This window comes from Cryptomeria japonica, chromosome 6 (assembly GCF_030272615.1).
Source record: "Cryptomeria japonica chromosome 6, Sugi_1.0, whole genome shotgun sequence".
NCBI lineage: Eukaryota > Viridiplantae > Streptophyta > Pinopsida > Cupressales > Cupressaceae > Cryptomeria > Cryptomeria japonica.
Window position 1 is genome coordinate 560,939,852 of NC_081410.1, and position 23,532 is coordinate 560,963,383.

Below are 23,532 nucleotides of genomic sequence, written 5' to 3' on the forward strand. Positions count from 1 at the left end.
TAAAAAACGCTTATGCGCTTTCCTTTTTAGGGCAACTTCCAAAGATAGCCGTATTAGGGTTTTACCATTCTTCGAGAAAATAGGAACCCTAAAAAAAATTCCGTACTCAACTTTATCAGTTGCCACATGTCTTGCATGTCTTCACCCGTCATTGAAATCTCCTAAAAATAGCTCTTACGTGTCATAGGAATCCGTCATAACCGTTTCAGCCATGGTCTCCTTACACACAATTCAAGATGTCGACACATCAAGTGGAGTGACACATCAACATGCCAACTAGACATGTACACTCAAACTTAATTACATTATTTGCAAGAAATACATTTTACAAAACAAATAATAAGAATAGGAATTATCCAAGGTTGAGACACCTTATTCCTAACAATTTTTAATCATGAAATTTAATGGGTTTACGGTTATGGCATTGAGAGTTTCATTTCAATTATCTCCCTCACTTTATAATGCATAAATCATTGCACAGAATATGAAAATGATATATTATTGTTTGAATGTTTTTGAAACCCCTCATTTTAAATCATGAAATTTAATGGGATTATTGTTATGTCGTTGAGGGTTTCATTTCAATGATCTCTCTGACTTTATAATGCATAAATCATTGCACATAATACGAAAATGATATATTATTGTCTGAATGTTTTCAAAACCCCTCATTTTAAATTCATGAAATTTAATGGGTTTATGGTTATGGCATTGAGAGTTTCATTTCAATGATCTCTCTCACTATATAATGCATAAATCATTGCACAATATACGAAAATGATATATTATTGTCTGAATGTTTTCGAAACCCCTCATTTTAAATCATGAAATTTAATGGGTTCATGGTTATGGTATTGAGAGTTTCATTTCAATGATTTGTCTCACTTTATAATTCCAAAATCATTGCACATAATGTGAAAAGATAGATAAATCATATTTTATTCGAAACCACTCATTTTTATTCATGAAATTTAATGTGATTAATGTTATGGCGTTGAGGGTTTCATTTCAATTATCTCTCACTTTATAATTTCAAAATCATTACATAGAATGCGAAAAAGATAGATGATTTTATTTTATTCGATACCCCTCATTTTTAATCATTAAATTTAATGGGATTACTGTTATGGCATTGAGGGTTTCATTTCAATTATCTCTCTCACTTTATAATTCCAAAATCATTACACAAAATACGAAAAAGATAGATTATTATCTGCTTTTATTCGAAACCCCTCATTTTTAATCATGAAATTTAATGGGAATATTGTTATCGCGTTGAGGGTTTCATTTCAATGATCTCTCTCACTTTATATTGTTGTTGTGTAATATGTATGTAGATGCATTCATATGTATGCATGCGTATGCATATGCATACATTTATACATTTGAGTAAAGAAGACAATAAACATACATATGAATGCATATGTATGCATACATATGCATATCATATGTATGCATATGCATGTAGGTGAACTACTATGGGAACAACACTGTGTTTGGGTATGGCAATTGCAAGCAATCAGTCCCATGACAGAATATGTCAAGAAGGCAAATGATCTTCCCATCTTACATTTCTCATGCATGAATCACTTTTAATAGAAAAGGTCCATTTTTTCTTAAACGTGGGAAACAACTATCCAATCCTTAAGATGTGTCCAGATATCAACCCTTTGTACATTATAAATATATTGCCATGAATGTTTGGTACATCCTAAGGGTTGTATAGCCATTTCCTTTCTCATGCATGAGCTGCTCTTTCTCATTCTGACATGTCTAGACTGTGTTTCCACATATGCAAGAAGAGTGTGACTCTAAATTAATTAGTGGTTTGATGCTATCACACATATTATTTTTTTCATGCAAATATACAGCCATGAACTAGAGCACATATGAGAAAATCCTATGTGGCCACACTCCACTCAACTCAAAATGATGTCCTTCCACAAGCCTTTGCAACTCTAAGTGATCAAACTCCACCACCAATTACAATTTTTTGATACCCCTATTATTAAGGGAAATCAAAGCCAAGCTTCATTGTTGAAGGTTTGTGACAGCCTCCAAAGAGATTTTTTAAGCTCTACGAGATCAACATTCTATCAAAAATAAAGGTCATTAGGGAAGTGAATCTTTACCTTACATAACTTCCCAACATTATCCATGCTTTTGTTCAACGTTATAATAATGTTTCAAATCTTAGGAATCCTCTCAAGCATGAGCTAAGGACATGTAGCAATTTTTGTATGTGGTCCCAGGCTACCTTTAAGCCTCCTAGATTGTAGCTTGTGACAAATTTCTTACTAAAGATGACCTTCATGTAATAATGGCTAGCAAGCAAAGCTCATGGATGTGATTAGTTCCCTAGTCAACTTAACAAAACCATTCATGATTAGGTTGGACTCAGCCTAAATCAAGTTTATCTCAAGGCTTTTCATACCAATTCCTTAATAATGATGATAAATATATGCAACATCAAATTCATACTTAAGGTTCAAAATCTAGAACTAATTCATTATTAAAGACTCGTCACTCTTCTCAGTGCCTCCTACACAATTATTGATAATGTCTTTATCCCTAAAAATTCACTATATTTTTTTACTTATGGTTTGTTCTAAAAAAATTAGATTTATCAAAATTAATTTTATTCTTGATAATACTATTGCAATCTCAAAGCTGGTCTTCCCATTAGAGTTATCAATTAGGAGATGGTCTTCGTTAACTCTGACTTTTAAATGCATATGATAAAGTTGAATGGCCTTTATTCTTGTCAAGTTGTGTGCCTTGGGATTTGGTAAAAAAAATATTCTTTTGATCATGTTGTTTATTAATGTTTTTGCTTGGTTTTCCATTAATGGCATCCAATCAAGCAAGTTGGGCTCTTATTCTCTATCATGTAAGGGTATCTTCTTATGCCTTCTCTCTATGTTCTAGTTGCTTATGGTTTTTGTTGCCTCCATCTTGCATAAACTAGTTAGGAGAATTTATCTCCCATGAACATCCCTTGAAATCTTTTTAATAGATATTTCATAAGTGATTCCTGCCCCTGTTTACTAGAGGACGATACTAATATCAAATAAGCCTAGGATGATACTAATATCAAATAAGCCTTTAGCTCGTACGGGTAGGTGAGTTGGCTTGGGCGATGGGTTTTCTCCCCATTGGTCTCGAGTTCGACTTCCTCTCGGATTTAAGAGGGAGGACTGGTTGTGGGCTTTGGATTCTCTCCCTAGGGGACTAGTCTCACCTCAGTTTGCCCCTTCCTGGCCCTAACTTGGCAATAAAAGTAAGCCCAAGGTAAGGCAAGTTGGGTCGCTGGACTGGGTTGCGGGGATACCCTTGGCGTACTGAAAAAAAATCAAAAAAAATCAAATAAGCCTTCAAGGGTTTGGACACCTTTAGTTTAGCTTTAGGTTCAAGCATTCAATTGAACGACACTTGAATTTAAAGATAGACTATTTCTCAAACCATAAATATTCAAGACTAGAGTCAACTACAAATTAACAATGGAATGGTCTTCAAATTCCTAGGGATTTGATTTGCTTTCCAAGCCTATCCCTCTACACATTGACAACTACATTACCAAGTAGTTGTTTTCCAAGCCTATCCATCTACACATTGACATAGCTTCCAAAGCTTCCAAATTTAAGTTGTCCAAACTTGCAAGGAACTTTTAATTTTGATCTAGAAGTCCCAATTATCGAACATGTATCATTATGAAAACAATTAAACAATTTATAACAAACTTGAGATACTTCTACATGATTTCTATGGTCTAGCTTTGACCACAAGAAAGGATTCCACAAGGTTGCTTGGCTTGGAATAGATATTGTCTACCTAGAGATGATGGTAAGGTGGTCTAGGTCTTATGGATGTCCATAATAAACAGTGACCTAATTTCCATTCAATTTGATTTTATGTTTTGTGTGGGCCTAAGCTATAGAGCCGGCCCTCCAAAAATTCTCAATGGCCCACTATTGAAGGAAGGCCAAAGAGGGGGTTTGGAAATAGTTTTCAACCAGCAATTGACGCGCCTCGGTTATAACCTCACTAGCTGCGTCATTGCCCCAAGCGCAAAGATGACAAAGAATTTAATCGATATCCTTTTATAAAGTGCTTTAATCAACGGCACGATTCTTCACAGTGCATGTGGGACTAAACTTGGCTGCTGTCAAATGGAAAATCGAATTGCTCTTGCAGCGTATTTCTCTCCTATTTCTGGTTCGTTATTTTATTTATTGCGTCATGACTTTTAATATCCGTGGAGATTAAATAAATACGAACCCAGTTTGAATGCAATAACTATACATTTAACTTGAAGTTGTATATCGCTCACCCCACGTACAAAAATAATGTGTTTTCGAATTATCGTAGGAAAAATTTAGGGTAAATGAATCAGTTACTCTATAAAAAGAGTTGAGATGATAATGTTGTCGAAATGTGATTATAAATAAAAAATTAAGAGTTGAGATGATAATGTTGTTGAAATGTGACTATAAATAAAATAAAAAATGGATATTGATAAAATAAAGATATTTAATTTTTCTTTTGAAGTTAATTTGATTAGGATAGATGTTAATTATTTTTATATTGTATTAAATTCTTAAATTATGTGAAATGATTAATGTTAGTGTTGACAACAATGTTAGCATAGCTAATGATAGGAGATTCAAGAATGAAACTCTTCTCTTAAAAAACGAACAAAAGTAAGCTCCAAGGTTTCAGAAAGCTAGGTCTTAACCGCGCAGGATGGATCAATGGGAACAAATGTGTTGTAAACAAGGGGCCTTATTGGTATTACTCTTGAAAATGTAACAACCTCTCTCACTAATGCGAAGCTTTTTTTGGGTTTTCAAAATATGAAATATAAATCTAAAAATTCAATCTATGCTTATTATTCTACTCTACCCAAAATTGTAAATAAAATTGCAAAAGATGAGTGTTAGGAAAATCAACTTTGAAAATATAGATCTAACTGAAGAATGTTAATCAATGAATCATTCAAAGCATGGAAGATTAAACCACAAAGAGAGTAACCATATTTGCACAAATTAGATTAACACAATTTATGGAAATATGATGCAATCATCTATGGAATAAACAACATCACAATAATTTGCAAAATTCATCAAATTGCAAAGCCATTACCCATGCGCACATGCAAGACGAAATTCCTAATATGCTCCTTATAATTTGAAGTAGGTGACTTATCCTTTGCTTTTGAATCATTCAACAATCAACAATACCATCTACTCAATAGTTTGGAGAACCAACACAAACTGGAATGTCGAAACATGAACATAATTCATTCACACTTCACAAATTTCAGCAAAATTGTCACACTAAAATTGTATAAATATTCCACTATAAAGCTTGCATAGAATATCCAACTCTTATTACATGTCACGAACCGTTTTTATCTATAATTATTTAATTAGGAAAATGATGACTATTTTTCACTTATGAAATGGAAATGAAATTTTAAGTGAAATTAGATGGAAATTTAAATGCAATTGATTAATTTAAATTGTTTTCCTTTTGAAATTTAAATGCAATTGAATGATTTGGATTATCTTTATTATGAAATTGGGGATTGTCATTGCTAATGAACAATCAAAATCGAGTGAATGTAGGAGCAAGTGAATGTGGATGAAGGCGAGAACATGGTTCAAGTAGAGTTGTTTTAGCTCTTGGACTTTGGTAAAATAGATGGAATCTCACACACCACTTTAGAATGCATATGTGCATCTTGCAAAGATTTAAGATTTACATGACTTAATTTGGTGTTTGTTCAAATTTGAAAAATGAAGTTGTATGAGTAATCTTAAATGATATTTCTTTATTTCGAAGAAAGATTGATTTCAATGTTTTTTTTTTTAAAGATTGATTATGTATTTTGATCATAGATATATGCATTTTTGTGTGCAGATAATGTATAAATGGATGAAATATTGTGCTTATTTGTTCACTTTTGTAATTGATAATCACACACACACACACACACACACACACATGTCATTACTTCTATACTGTACATATTTAAAAAACATGATTTAAAAACACATAGGAAGAGATATAGGTAGATAACCTTGTGTATAAAGAGAACTTTCCTTCCTTTGTAAACAACAAAATGGTTGTTCATATGTGTGTGTGTGTGTGTGTGTGTGTGTGTGTGTGTGTGTGTGTGTGTGTGTGTCTATATATATATATATATCATAGAAAAACTTGAAACCATAGACAAGTATTTTCAGAATGTATAATTTTTCCAAAATGTTCAAGCTATGACTATTTTTTTAAAATTTATCATTATTAGAGAATGAACATAGTTTAATTTTCATTGCCATTTTTTGAGATTTGCAGTGACAAAACATTGAACAACATTATATACATATATGTATATATGCACACACACACACACACACACACACACACACACACACACACACACACACACATAAAAACACGTACACATATACATAAAATTAAGCATATACATGCTGATTTTTGTATAAATTGGATCTCTTTATTTGTTGTTCTTATGTTTTCTCAGACTTAAAATTTAAAAGAGACAACCTCAGAACTTGTATTCATTATAATATTTTTCTTTGGAAAACCTGTGACAAAAACAAGAAAACAGAAACATTAGTGTTCACATGGTATCATAATCATTCAAACTACAAACTTAGAAATAGATCACTGAAATTATTATTCTTTCAAAGAACTGAAACGTAGAAAGTAATGACAAAACTTGGACTTTATACATGATAAATATACACTTTGAATACATTGGCAATTTATGATTCGAAAGAATGTGTACTCATATTTCCATTTTTGTATTTTATTTATATGCAAAATGTGCATACATGTGTTACACCTTATTTAAATTTGCTTTATAATGTTGAAAATGAAAGATTGTCTTCTTTCCAAATTATAATTGATGTTATATGAATAGAGAAAAGTAGACATGCTAGATGAATGATTAACTAGACATGTGTTTGTGAGGAAAGTTTATCTTTCAGGACGAGTGTCGAATGTGGAGTTTAGAGAGAATAGTTTGCTTTTCCAAACTATGTTTTATTGCTATGCATGGCATTATACTCAGTCAAGTAACTCATTGACCATTGGAATAGATGGACTTATTTATTACTCTCTACCATATCCCTGTTATGATCTTTCTTATTTCTTAATTGAATTAGAATAATAGAAAATGCATGTATCATTCTGGGCACACACCAGATTCCATCTTGTATATCGAATTCTTCTTGCTAAGCAATTCGTGTAGGGTCAGGGATTCTAAATTGATTAAGAATTTTGGGGAACTGTATGCTTCAAGGTTGGGTGGAAAAAGAACCTAAATCTTGTTCTCGTCTTCATTCAAAAGATTGAACTGGAGATAGCTTATGGATTGAAGATCAATAGACGCATCTCATCTCTTTTCTTTGTAATATCTTGAACATGTATATTTCAGCTTAAGGCATTTGAAATGCTTGTTTCTTGTTATGTAATTATGAATGATGTACAGTATGATTGAAATACTATGAAGATACTCAATGATGTAATAATACTATTATATATCTCTTTATTTAATATAGTCTTGAAATTTAGATCATAGAATTCGCATATGTAATGATTTTTTTTAGTGACGTTTTTGAATTATGGATAATAATGAGAGAATTATGAATTTATTTAAGAATAAAGAGCTTTCATTTGATTAGTGAAGTTATAATGTTTACATCTTTACATTACAATCAAAATTAGGGTTTATGTAGAGTTTGGAGATGAAAATCTATAAACCTGAAACTAGGGTTTTTGGGTGTAATTACAATCTGAAATTGATTAAAACTGGCTAAAAAAATGCATAAAAGCAACTCTAAACTACACTATAGCTCCTCTAAAATCTATCTAAGTAATAGACAACTAATCTGGGCATCCAAATTCGAGAAAAAATACAACTTTATCCTTTGATTTGCATGAAAATGTGCTTTCTTTTCTTCTGCTTGTGGCACTTCAACTGAAAGTTAATGGAGCAACTTGAACATGAGAAAGATGAAAAAACATGTTTCCCATTCAACCCATACATAGACTGGAGTTTATTGGAGTTCAAACTCAAAACATCATCCACTGCTCTCCCGGCTATCTTTTACTTCGTTCAGTTTGCCCCATTTTTTAAATTCAAAACATATTTAACACAGATGAGAGACAACCTCATAGAATTGTTGATCGAAAATAATCACTATTCCATGTAGCTCCTTTACAAGAAAGTATACCAGATATGAGGTCATATGAAATTCGGGGTCCATCTTTACCCTTACCAATTGTTGATTGGTGTATGCCATGGGATTCTCTTCGGCCTCATAGTATTGTTCTCCACGAGCAATTGTAACCCTAGTGATCTTGTCTAAGAATACGGAAAATTACTTCTATTGTGTTAGGGGAAGTGTTCAAAATGACTTCTCTTAGTGGACCATATACTACTCTCTCATCTGACTTGTCATTCTTTTCACAAGCCATCATTAACTCTGAAGATTGCAAGGATATAAGGAATGCAGTGGCTGGTATCAGTACTGAGCATACTAATGCAGTGGCTTAGGTGGTTCCTCCATTAGGATTTAAATTCATCTTCAATAAATCTTGGAGGTCTGTATTGGTCACATTTCATTTGCAAAACCAATTTGGTCGAAGGAGGTGAATATTGAACTTGTATTTTGTCGAGACCATCCTTTCTTGAGACATTGTCAACTTTACATAAAATTAGCTAAACTAGCATTGAAAGCAACCATACTTTAACTAATCAAATACCTTATTGAAAATCAAAGCTTAAATCTAATTAAAGCTCTCAAACATCTAAACTAACTATAGAAAATGCCCCCTATAGTATCAGGGGTCAGGGTAGTTAGTTAACATCCCTTTTCGAGGTTGGGAGTTTGACATCCCCAAAATTTTTGAGAATGGGGGATGCACGGGGGTGTGACAACCTTAAAATTTTCGAGGATGGGGATGTGACAACCCCAAAAAATTTGAGGATGGGGGATGTGACAACCCCCAAAAAATTTGCCACTCTTAAAAAATATAAAAACACTTTCCCTCAACTTTTCCCAAATTTGCATAATGTTACCAATCAAACACCAAATCTATTCATTTTCAAAAGAGCCCAAGACCATCAATGAATAAGTGAGTATTAGATTGACTCAATAACATCAAATGAATGCATCCAAGCACCAAAACCAACTTGGAAAAGAGTTGCTAATCAAATCACGAGGGGGGTCCTCATTTTGCTAATGCAAAGTATGGGGTGTGTGTGAAAGGGCACAACATTTATACTATCAAAATGAACAAGGCGATAAGTAGTATTGGTAGACTCAAAAGAATTCATAGTTTCGTCAACAAAACTTGGCTACTCGTCTAAATTATTTTATATATCTAGTTCCAAAATTTTAGATTCTGATTGTTGATGGGAGTATTGATAGGTTTTTTTAGAAATGTCATAATATTAAAGTATACATGAGATATTATCATCTTGATTATTTAATGTTTGTCTACTACTTTGAGAATAATTGAGATGAACTTCCATGAAGTATTCATGAGATTTTAATTAAATGGAAAGAAAATGAAGGTAAGAGGATTGTGTGTTGTCCCCATAGATGGTAAGCTCTCGTCAAATGAATTTTTTCTTAAGAAAGGATCTGATGGATTTTTTGACCAATTATTTTCATTAGAATCCTATCAATCGAATTCTCCTTCTCATCCAAATTTACAAGCAATTATAGATCATCACCCAGTAATTTTTGGAGATATGCCACGAGGACTATCTTCTAAGAGGGCTTATGATCATGCCTTACAACTAGTGTCAAGGAGTCAACCACCCAATATGAGATCTTACGAGTACCCATATATAAAAAAAAAAGAGATTAAAAATATTGTTCAAGAGATGCTAGAGATTGATATTATCAAGAATAGTTAGAGTGCTTACTCCTCACCTATGTTGATGGTGCATAAGAAGGATCAAAATTGGTGCATGTGTCCAAAATCTAGAGTTCTCAACATGTACACCATCAAAGATAAGTTTCCTATTCTAATTATTGTTGACTTAGTAGATGAGTTAAATGGAGTTGTCTTTTATAAAAAGCTATATCTTAGATTATGCTATTCGATTTGAATTAAAGAAAATGATATTCTCAAGATAGTATTTAGGAATCATGAGGATCATTATGAGTTTCTGGTGATGTCATTTGGGCTTACTAATGCAGCATTTACATTTCAAATTTTGATAAATTTCACCTTTAAACAAAATTGAGAAAGTTTGCAATAGTGTTCTTTGATGATATATTGATTTAAAGAAAGACATGAGAGGAACATTTTCAACATGTACATCAAGCATTACAAATTGTTAAAGATCACTAGCTCTATGTCAATCCTTCCAAGGGTGCTTTTGGTCTCAAAGAGGTGCAGTACCTAGGACACATAGTTTTGCATGCAATAAGGGTTGATCCTAACAAAACTAAGGCTATCATAGAATGGATTGTTCCCAAAACCATTAAGAAATTGAGTGGTTTTTGGGTATTATTTCCAATGGAATGAGTTAGCTTAGAATTCATCATTGAAGATATTGAAGGAGGTTATGTGTATTACTCTAGTTCTTGCTACTCCATGCTTCACCAAGGATTTTATTATAGAGTATGATGCTTTAAGTAATGGTATAGGAGTATTTCTCATGAAAGAGGGTTGACCCATGATTACTTTTAAGACATCAATTAAAGGGTATTAACTCAAACCCATTTATAAAAAATAATGCTAGTTGTTCTTCATGTAGTAAAATAATGGACGCCATATCCAATGGGTAGATGCTTCAAAGTTAAGACACACCATGATAGCTTAAAATATGTTTTGGAATGAATATAATTTTCTAGATAGTAGGAAAAATAGGTCACTTAGATGTTGGGATATGACTTTGAGATTGTATGTAAGAAAGAGAAGGAAAACATTGTGGAGAATGCATTATCTGGGAAGGATGAGAAGGTTGAAGCATTTCCATGTATCATTTCAATATTACAAGTATATTTGGTAGTAAAAGATAAAGAAGAGTGGCAAAATGATGTTGCTACAAGTAATATCATTCAACATTTATATAGTGCTCCTACTAGTTTAAACATTTTTTATTAGAAGGTGGATGTTTCAAGGAATAAATAGTGATTATACCTATCCAATAATTTCACTCTCAAATAAAATATTCTAATAGAGCTTCATGATTATCTAGATGGTGATCATTTAGGATTTTTGAAGACATATCATTGAATAAAGACTTCTTTTTGGAAGGGCTAAAAGGGGATGTTCAAAAATTTGTGATAGAATATTTGGTTTTCAAACAAATAAAGATGAGATAATTAAGGTATGTGGTCTTTTATAATCCTTAGTTATTCCTAGCCAACATTGCAAAGAGGTCTCCATGGATTTCATCATAGGGCTTCCAAGATCTAAGGTAACTGTTGTCCTCATTTTTTACTATGTCACAAAAATAGGATAACCCCTACAAATTTTGTCCAATTTATAGCTCATGAGCTCTAAGCATGATTTTCGAGGTCTCGTGTGTAATTTAGGATCCTCAATTCTTGATTCAGAGGTTCTAGTCCTTTTTTGGGTCTTTTAAGTTAGTTTTTGTGTTTTGGTGCTAATAGGGTTCACAAACCCGAATTACACTTCCCTTTCAAAATTTTAAGGTCCAGTGCAAATCAGGTTTGTAAGCTCGATTTACACCACTTCATAGCCAAGTCTCTTACGTTAGGTGTAGGTCAGGTTTTCAAACTTGAACTACACCTAAAGCCTTAGAAATCTAAGTCACGCTTGTTCTTGGTCCAAGGTGGGGTTATAACCTTGACTTACACCAAGTCCTCCCATTTTGGTGCAAGGCGAAGGTATAACCCCGACTTGCACCAAATCTACCCATTCTGGTGTAGATAGGGGTGGTAACCCCAACCTACACCAAGTCCACTGAAAACAATGTAGGTCGAGGTTGTAACCCTGACCTACACCGAGGCCTTACCCAATGGTGCAAGTCGGGGTTACAACCCCGACCTTCACCATTTCCTTTGCATTTTTCGAAGTGCTAAGAGTAGGTGTAAATCGATGTTGTAACCCTGACGTGCACCATGATTCTTTCTTAGGTGTAAATCGGGGTTATAACCCTTATTCGCATCGAAGACAGTTTCATTTGTTCTTTGCATAAGTGCATTTCATACTTATAAGCATGACATGCACCTATATGATTATTGACCCTCCCCAAATTCAAATTAGACTTATAAGTCCAAAATGCATTTCATGAACCATGCCTTTGGTCTTTTTTGTCCAACTCTGGGAATTCTTCAAATCCATTTCTGCAGCTCCACTCAGATGCCATATTCAGCACATTGGGACCAGATAACTATGAAATATAGGCTACCTTGTGACAATGTGAATATTTCTTGAAGAAAAATGGAGACAATGATGAATAAGACGAGGCTCCAAACACTTAGTCATTTTTATGCATCTCTAGCCTAGTGTCATTTTGTAATTTCAATTAACACCTCAAGTGCCATTTTGTATTCATGTTTTTGCATCTAGAACATGCATGAGTTCTAAGTCAAATATGACTCTTCTTTGATTTAGTCATAGTTTTTCCTATATTTTCTCAATGCACCTCACCTATATATATAAGGTTGCTCTTTGTAATAAGGATCTAGAATCTTTAATCTATATGCAACAAAACTCTGCCCAAGTGAAGAGAAAAAGTGAAACTTTGTGTTCCTATTGTTATTTTACAAACTTGATCAAATAAGAAAAAAGATTTGGCATCCAGACTTTGTGTTGGATTCATTTGTGGTTTACGGTGAGATTGTTCTTATGTCATTCTTGTTGTGAATTCTTATTTTTCTCAAGTAAAGGTGTGGTTGAGAAGATATTGTTAAAGAGTAGAGGCAATTGTTGGTTTGTGGACTTTGTGCCATATTTCATCTCTTGTTAATAAAATTAGGAATTGGTGAATGCGATATCATTTTGGAGAATTTGAGCTTCAGATTGGTATTTTCAAGTTTGAAGTTAGCTGAAATATTATAAGATAGCATCTCGAAGACTTTGTGCTTTGTTGTGCCATCTTGGAAAAGAAATCTTAATTTGAAGACTTTGAGCTTCATTTTATTATTTGAAAAATATTATTTGAATTTGTAATAGGATATCAAGATAGAGACATTGTGCTTTACTTTGAGTATCTGAATTTGATATCGTGGGTAACAAAAGTAATTTGAAGAAAGGTTGATAGTACAAAAATGTTTTTTAAGACTTTGAGCTTAAGCACTTTTTCCCATTTTGGAGAAGCAATAGAGGACTTTGGGCCTTTATAGAAAATTTGCTTCTTTACTTATCTATATTTATATCATTCTTATAGTTTGAGTTAATTTGTAATTTTGAAATTGAAAGATGTATTGCTTCTCTATATTGTAAATTCTTTCTAGAAGAAAGAGGAAAGAATAACATCTATTCCAAAAAAAGAGGATAGGATGATGCACCACCCAAGTTTAGATTAGACATTGAAAGTTGTATCTTATTTATAGAAAGGTAGAGTAGTAAGTTAAAGGAGGGGCCTTCCCTTAAAATTAGGAGAGATTCAATTTCACACATTGTGCTTGAAACCATAATTGTGTAAACTTATTGGGTTTGCAAAATTTTCAACCAACAGTAAGAATGTAATCATTGTAGTAATGGATCATCTCACTAAATATGTCATTTTTATTGCATTATCTCCTCATTTTATAGCAAGTATAGTGGAAAAAACATTTTTGGAAAATATACAAAAGTTGCATGGTACACTTAAGATTATTGTTATTAACCATGATCCAATCTTTATTAGTAACTTTTTGTAGATTTACTACCTTGTTTGGGTCCTCAATTGGCTTGTATCTCTTTATACCATCCTTAATTTGATGGTAAAATATAGGTTCTTAATAAATGTTTGGAAAGGCATCTATGTTGTTTCACTTTGGATAATAAATTTCAATGGGTAGATTAGTTACTGTAGACACCCAAAATTATCCAGTCTAATTAAATAAATATTTTATTTATTTAATTATCTAAGCTTAATTCTTCTATTAATTAAATAAATCTTTATTTATTTAATTAATTCATTTATCCTCTTCTAGCCTTATTTCTCATTTAAATAAATACATTTATTTATTTAAATTATCCTTTTCCTAAATTAAATAAATATCTTATTTAAATAAATCTTTATTTATTTAATTAATTCATTAGCCTTTTCTATCCATGACACATGTCATTCATCTCTTAATTCATACACTACCTACCCCTTTCATTATTTTATTATTTTCTCTACCTACCCTCTAATCATAGCCGACCTCCTTTTACACCTCTCAATCTTATCGCTCCATTTCATATTGTGTCTTCTATTTAAGGAGATGCTTCCTTCATTATCAAACCCTGGCTAATCATTTTTATGCACTTGACTACACTACGCTTTGCATATGCGATCCTACTTGCAACCACATTCTGTTCTTTGTTGAGCTCTTGTGCACATAAAATCTGAGAGCAAATATATCAAGCAAGATCAATGGAGATAGGAAGAATGGAGATCCAAACCCTATTGGACATGTGATGGTATAATCTTTGTGATTTTATTTGATTTGCATTGTCTTAGGTAATATTCATATGTTATGGTGGATCTTTGTTGTTGTTAGGCTAGGGTTTTTGTGGTTGAATTCATTTAGCCTTTCAATATCGCTATTATTGTTATCCATTTTCACCGTATACATTTTGGTACGCCCGGTGGGACTCTTGTCCCTTTTTTTTGCATTTAACTCCTTGTTGCAGATTTTGTGTTTTGAAGTTGTAGATTTGACATTTTCGACAGCATTTTGATATTTTTCGCATCTGCGTACTTTCGGATCACATTTTTTATTTTATGGCGCATCTGCGACATCTGGAATCGCGTCTATGTTCTCGATAGTATTTTATTTTGCAGATTCTGGAAACCGCGTTTGTGTTCCTCAGTCACGTCTGTGGTGTTTTTAGACGCGTCTATGTCCAGAAGTTGCGTCTGGGTTCTGGAGCCGCGTCTGTGTCTCACAAAAGCGCATCTGCATCAAGAAGTCGTGTCTATGTCGAAGGTAACCGCATCTGTGTGCATCGGTTTCAATTTTTGGGGGTTTATTGATTTGGTTTTGGGTTTTTTTCATTTAAGGTTTCAGATCTGGTTTATTTTGAGCTAACATTTTCAGATCTAGCTAACGAAATTGGTGTAGCTTGTCTTGAAAGCAAAATCATTTTGTTGAAAGCCCCTATTTTCACAAAGTCTTTTGGGTTTAAAATTTACCTAACTTGTGTGCTTGCAGGAAGGGGTGATTATTTCAAACAATCTAAACTACTAACAAATCTTTGTTGTAGGACCTTGGCAAGGGTTTTTGGATTTTTATTGTGTGCCTTGTTTTCATAGATTAGCAAACACTTCAATTGGTGCACTAAAATTGAATCATTGTCTTTTGTGTCTTGAGCAATAGGCTCTTTTTGTTTAATCTTTAGAGGGCCTGTCTTCCCGTGTGGTCATTAGGACTACTAGTGAGAAGAGAACGACCCAAGTGGTAGCAAGGAAAACCCACCTATTCTGAACCACTATAAATAACTGTATTCATGGTGAAAACTATGAATAATGTGTGTTGATTAGTTCATACCGACACTATGTCTCCCCATAAACCCGTTTGATCAAATTTATTTGATCAGTTGTAGGGCGTAACCCCTACCGGCTGGGAGCCTTCTGTATTTACAGAGCTGAAAGTGCCACATGTATGGCCACACGAGAAGATGCCCTTACTAGCACCTTTTTGTTTTAGAAGCCCAAATCCTTCTAGTTGTTGGGGCAGGAGGTCGGACTTCTAGTAGCGGCCCACACACATACGGTTCTTAGTAGAGATACAAAGTTCGCCACGGAGAGTTTTCATGGGGATTGATGCTTGGCTGACCCGAGAAGTGAGTGTCGAGGGTGGAGCCAGTGAGGTCAAGCATCTAAGTATCCGCTCTGAATAGCGTAGCCTCGAGGGTAAAACCCCATGTGGGATCAACAACTATTGTCTTGGCCAGCCATAAGAATTGTGCTTGATTTATTTTAAACATTCAAAACATTTAAGACCAAACAGCAAAACATTGTGTATTTCGTGTCTTCAAGTGTATGCAAAACAATTTTACATCAAACAACACACTTTTCTTGGAGTCATTGTCAGTCTAAACACTTGCAAACATTGAGTCTTCATCAACACTGTGTCCTCTTGTCACGAAAAACAGTCAAAATTGGTCACAACAAAACAACTTCACAGATTGGAAAAAATTGCATAAATTTTGTAGAAACGCGTCTGTGTTGTATAACTGCGTCTATGAAGGGCAGAAATGCGTCTGTGTTTCCAAAATCAACAGTGCACTTTACAAAAATCTCAAAAATGTGTCTGCATTAAACAGAACCACGTATGTGTCAAGAAATCGCGTTTATGCAGTATACAAGCACGTCTGTGTTCAGAATTGAAAAAAAGAACTTTTACAGTCCAGCAAACAAACACAGCCAGTTTCGGAATTCTTGAGCTTCCTAGGTCATTTCTCCAGGGTTCATTTAGCATTCAACCTGTCTTTGGGTCTCACAAAGTCCATCATTGCTTTACATCTCACATTACATTCACATTTGTCTAAACTTGAGTCAAAAGGTCACTTGCTTGTCCTCATCATACTTTGTCAACACACTACATACAACAACACTTTGCTAAGTGATCCCTCATCAAGGTCTATCACCTTTGGGTCTCATTTGGTTTTACTTAGAGTCAAGGTCAACTTACCTCATCAAGAGAAACTATCCTCTCTTTGGAAGTCGCACCTACTCTACTACATACATACTTGGTCTTACACTTTGGACATTGCAAGTACACCTCAGATTCATTTACATTCCATCCAACTCTTGGTCTTCCATACTTTTTCCATTTTCATCTAGTCTCACACATCTTGGTCAATACCTAGTTCATGGTTGAAACCAGTCTTCAAAAATCTAAGAGAGAAACTAAAGAGGCTCAAGAGTCCGCAAACATGAGTGTCTATGAGTATGACAATGATGTCTTTTTCAATACTGATCATAACACATTACCTGACATGGATGCCTATAGAAACATTCCAAATGTTGAGAACATGGACACTACAAACAACAATGATACACACAATGACAATATGGACAACTTTTCCGTACATTCAGTAGATGTGGAAGAATCCATTATGGACCCCCGCTTCAATCGATTGATTGAGGAAATAATGAGGAGAGATAGACAATACTTCTTACAAATGATGGCACAAAGTGGAGCCAAGATACCTCATGATTTTGACATGTCTCAAATAATGGAAAATCGACCTTTGCAACAACCTCACTCCAACATGGATCAAAGGAGACCTAATAGTGGAGGCAATAGAGGACCACATATGGTGCCTGAATCACCATCATCTTTGTTTCAAAAACCAGAGGTCCCACATACACATGGTCAAGCATATGATACTCACCTTCGCAGACCATTATGGAAATCTTATGCAGAAAGATATGCTCAATCACATACCAATGCTAAGGATCAACCACCAAAGCAATTGGATATTCAAAGGCATGCTCAAAATTAGGACACAAGGAAACCCCGTGTCAAATTTGGGGGCAACACATTAGAACATGACATGCCTGTAGAGTATGGTATACATGGACAAAATAGATATTTCATTCCTCAACATGAATCTATACCAAGTGGTCCATATACGCAGCATCACTATAGACCTCCTCCATATGAACATGTGTATGATCAATATCATCCATATATGCAACATGCTCCTCCTCCAATTGGTGCCTCAAGCATGGGGTATGGTCCAAGAAGCCGATCTCCACCTAAGAGCAATTTGGAGCAACAAATCAAGGACTTACAAAAGAAAATGGAGGACATAAATACACCAAAGCCAACATACACAATGAGAGACATATGTCCTTATCCATTTGACAAGAGCATTCCAATGCCTCCATTTCCTACACACTTTGTGACGCCTAAGTTTGATAAGTATAGAGGAAAAGGGGATCCTAAGGCACACATAAGACAGTTTTTCACAGCTTGCGTTGAGTTAGTAGCAGAAGAGACATATTTGATGAGATTATTCCCACAAAGCCTAGGTGATCAAGCTATGGAATGGTTCTCCCAACTCCCACCTAGTATTAAGTCATGGGGTGAGTTAGCAGAGGCATTTATCCAACATTTCTCCTACAGCATAGAGACAGACATATCAATCACTACTTTGTGCAACACCAAGCAAAAAGAGGGAGAGTCTTTTGCATCATTTTTACAAAGATGGAGAAATCTAGCCAACAGATGCTCTTGTGAAATTCCACAAAAACAAATGGTAGAGATGTTCACACAAAACGTTAACAAAGACATTGGCTATGATCTAAGAAAAGCTTGTTTATCTACCTTCAAGGACGTCATTGAAAAAGGCTTAGCGACAGAGAAGGTCCTAATTGAACAAGGAGTCATTAAGATATTCAAGGAAAACAAAGATGACTTTAAAGGAAAGGACAAGCCAAGATTTTGGAATAAAAACAAGAACACAGTCAATGATGGTGTTGTTGACGCCAACACAGTGCGACCCAAATTCATTTTTTCCAGATCAAGCTCTACAAACAATCAAGTGAATACTCAAACAACTTCCAGATCACGAAGGAAGTACACTCCATTGGGAGAACCACTTGAGTCAGTTTTCAAGAAGCTAGTGGCAAATAAGGTAATCACAGTTCCAGATTTTCCTCCATATGAACCAAAGGTTAAACCAAATTGGTGGAATGATGATGATTATTGTGAATTTCATAAGAGCAAGGGTCATAAGACAGGAAATTGTCATCGACTGAAGAACATCATACAAGATCTCATTGATAGAGGTGACATTGAGATTGAGGGACACTCATCCAATCAAGAACATGAGATGTTTAAGGAACCATTCCCAAAGCATGACAAGGGAAAAGCTAAAGCCATAGAGGATCAAACCAACTATACCAGAGCATCCTACAACTATGATTCAACTATCAATCACATCTTGATGGACAATTATGTCTCTACCATTATCATCAAGGACAAAAACCCTAAGAATTCTACCCGGAGACCCAAGATTGTCCTAAAAGGTGTTGGATCTTCTTACGAACCAACCTCTGAATGTCATGTTACAACCCATCGAGGTAAATTCACTTTGCAAGGTTCTCCAACCAAAAACACCCCTTCTTCATCAACCAAGCTTGAGTACGACCTTGTAGAACAGTTAGGGAAGACACCCACGCTCATCTCCATCCTTGAGCTCTTCCGCATATCCCCCGCACATAAAGCTATTCTTGACAAAATCTTGAGAGACACTGTCGTTCCTACTGATCTAAACATGGACAAGTTTCAAGCCATGGTGGGATACCTTTCCGTTCCACACTCGCTGACATTCACAGAAGTTGATGACGCCTTTGTGAGCCAACCACATAATGCACCATTACACATTGAAGCCTTCATACACAAACATCGAATAAAATGAGTCCTGATAGATGGAGGAGCTGGTCTAAACATTTGTACATTGGGCACAATTAAACAATTGGGATATTCTGATAAAGTTGTAAATTCTACAAACAAAATCACCATCAAGGCATATGATGATGAAGAGCATTCATCCAAGGGCACAGTCACCTTACCTCTCAGAGTTGGGCTAGTTACGAAGGATGTGGTTTGTCAAGTCCTAGATCTAGATCTCACTTATAACATATTGCTAGGACGTCCTTGGATTCATGAAATGAGGGCAGTCCCATCTACATATCACCAATGCATTAAGTTTCCTCACAATGGAGTGGAGGTAACAGTTAACGGTGATCCTAATTTGTTCATATACTGCAACAACCTGAGATAAAAAACTAAGACCATCATTCCCAGTAATCGCGAAGCTATTCCTTCTTCGGCATACATTGATCCTGAGTCATTAAAACCTTCGACATCAAAACAAGGTGAGCTTAAAGGCAAATTTCAGGACAAGGGCATGGGGGAATACACTTTAAATCAGACCATGTACATATGACAAGTCATGAGTTCACCAAAAGAATATGGAAGACCACATCCTAACAAGCAAGTATCCATTATGGTACTCAAATGGGACCCTACTACCTTTCAAAGATGGGGCAAACTAGAAGAGGAAGACTTATACAAAATGCTATACAAAGATCTGGAAGAGGATACACAAGATCATATCAGTCTACCATGTGAGAAATATGGCAAAGGTTTTAAGATCCTACAAAAATTCGGGTATGATGGAAAAAGCCCTCTTGGGTTACGAAAGGAAGGCATCATTGAACCTTTACAACTTGAATTGACATTCAAAAAGGAACGCTCGAAAGGACTTGGTTTCCTGACTTCCAAGGTCCACACTTAAAGGACAGAAGAAGCCTTACAAATCAAAGCTGCCAAAATTCAACAAGAGGATCGCTATTCCACAGATTCTAACAAATGTGAATGGGGTTCAGACAAATCCTCTAGTGACTATGAGCTCACCGAAACATTCAGAGAGCCAGATGAACCCACAGAAGAAGAGGAATTTTATAAAAGATTCAAAGTTGGTCAAGAAACAACCCATGAGGATTCCACACAGTCCTTGTCTCAAGGTTCTAGGTTGAAATCACATAGGATGAGAACACCTGTCCCAGAATGCGCTACTAGTGATGATAATTTGGATTCGTTCATGATTGAGACTGATGAGGAGAGTGCCATCGATGACCTCAATAATTACCTTGACATACCCGAATATAACTGCATCTTCACTCTTAGCCCCACTAACTTCGAAGACATTAAAGGCCTTCCCCTTGTTCACCACCAACTCATTGACTGGGATCATGAAGGACTTGCACAGTTTGACACATTCCAAAATGATGAAGCTTTTTTTGACTATCTTGGCATACGAGATGATCTTCCCCCTAGGGACCATAAAGAGGGATACACTATAGAACTCAATAGCGTGGCATATTTTGGTGAGGGCGTCAGACCTTCCAGTCACAAAAATGTGAAAATAAGAACAAACCAAGGGTCTTATGGCGAAAACCACACTATGGCGCTGTCTGACCCCAAAAAAGTAAAAAGAAAGGACGTATCTAAGGGCGAAAACCTCTCCGAGGCACCCAAAGATGGAAGGCTCAACATTCTCCTAGCATCATATGAGGAAAAGTCATCCATGTTGGTAAGGAGACTATCAAAACAAACATTGGTACAGAAGAGGTTCCACACAACATATTCCTAGCTCAATCGTTGACGGAGTCAGAAAGGTCAAAATTCATAAGTTTCTTCAAAGAATGACAAATCAACTTTGCCTGGTCATACGTTGATATGCCTGGATTAGATCTAGATTTGGTAATGCATCATTTGACAGTTAAACCGGGGGCAAAACCAGTGAAACAGAAATTAAGAAAGATGCATCCACAAGTCGCATTATTGGTCAAAGCAGAGCTTGAGAAATTATTGGACATCGGATTCATACGCCCAATTGATTATCCTGAATGGATCTCCAACTTAGTGCCTATCAGTAAACTAGATCGCAGCATCAGAATATGTATAGATTTCAGAGACATCAAAAAAGCTTGTTCGAAGGATGACTTCCCATTACCAAATATTAACTTGATTGTCGATCTCATAGTAGGTCATGAAATGTTATTGTTGATGGATGGTTTCTCTGGTTATAATCAAATAAAGATTGCGCCCGAGGATCAACACAAAACATCATTCACTTGTCTTTAGGGAACTTTCTGTTGGAATGTCATGCCCTTCGGGCTAAAAAATGCAGGTGCTACATATCAAAGAGCCATGACTACTATCTTTCACAATCTCATGCACGTAACTGTGGAAGATTATGTCAATGACCTCTTGGGAAAATCAATAGACAGAAATACACATTTGGACATACTTTTAGTCATCTTTGATCGGTTGGAAAAATACAAAGTAAGATTAAACCCCAAGAAATGTGTTTTTGGAGTAACCTCCAGGAAGCTCCTAGGATTCGTTGTGTCCAAAAGAGGAATCGAAGGTGATCCAGCAAAAGTCAAGGCCATCCTAGAGATGTAACCACCAAGAAATATCAATCAACTTCGGTCTTTACAAGGGAGACTCCAGTCCATATGAAGATTCATAGCGCAACTTGCAGATAAGTGTAATCCTTTTCAACACCTGCTACATAAAAACATCAAATTCAAATGGGATGATAACTATCAACAGGCTTTCCAGACACTCAAAGATTATCTTCTGAATCTGCCAGTTCTGATGCCACCAGTTCCAGATCAGCCTGTGTTACTATACATATCAGCTACTCCAACAACACTGGGGGCACTCTTAGCACACCAAATTGCAGAGGGCAAAGAAAAAGCAGTATACTATATCAGTCGCACATTGGTGGGATATGAGGTAAACTACACACCAATTGAGCATGCATGTCTCGCCATGGTCTTTGCTTCACATAAATTATGACATTACATGCTCACTCATAAGACTAAGTTGGTTGCAAGAATCGATCCATTGAAATACCTTCTCAATAAAGAAACACTTACTGGGCGACTGGCCAAGTGGGTAATGATCCTGAGTGAATTTGACATTGAGTATGTGGACAAAAAAGCAATAAAAGGACAAGCCATCACAGATCAATTAGCAGATGCTCCCATGATAGATGATGTTCCTCTAAGTTCAGAATTTCCATATGAATCCATTTTAACAATGTCACATGCAAAGCCATGGCAACTGTACTTCGACGGCTCATACACACAGCATGGGGCAAGAGCTGGCATCCTCTTTATAACTCCTCAAGGGGATTCTATACCAAAATCATACCACTTATCATTTCCTTGCACTAACAATATAGCAGAATATGAGGCATTAACAACTGGATTATGGATTGCAGTTCAGTGGAAGATCCAAGAACTTTGTGTTTTTGGGGACTCTCAACTTGTAATCCGTCAAGCAACTGATGATTACCAAACAAAAGATGAAAAATTAATGCCTTACAAACAAATGGTGGATGACCTGAAACAACACTTCACAAAGATAGACTTTGAGCAGATACCAAGAAAGCAGAATCGCGCCGCAGATGCCAAGGCTACAATTGCTTCACTGATCGATCTACCTCCAAATGAGACCCGCTATGAGTTCTTGGTGGATAACCTTTTGGTTCCTTCATATGAAATCATTCCTACTGAGATGATATGTGTTGTCGGTCTCGAGTCCCAGTTATATGGTTCCATTTTCACATACCTTCGTGACAATACCCTACCTCCTGATCTATCCAATAACCAACGTCGCACTTTTATTCGCCAATCTTCTCGATACGTCATTTTAGTTGATATCCTATACCGGCGAGGTCTGGATGGCACTCTTCTTAGATGTTTAGAAAGTGACGAAGCTTAGATTGCGTTACGTGACGTACATGAAGCGATATGTGGTCCACATGCTAGTGGTCCTACCT

The 23,532-nt window shown here is 35.4% G+C and overlaps 1 non-coding gene across 1 annotated transcript; it reads right to left on the reverse strand.

Annotated features, from left to right (window-relative positions):
* Nucleotides 1–3,924: 3,924 nt before the first annotated feature.
* On the reverse strand, nucleotides 3,925–4,075 carry LOC131079461 (U4 spliceosomal RNA). The gene has a single exon (XR_009113980.1). It is a non-coding gene; the product is annotated as a U4 spliceosomal RNA (small nuclear RNA).
* Between the last annotated feature and the right edge of the window lie 19,457 nt (nucleotides 4,076–23,532).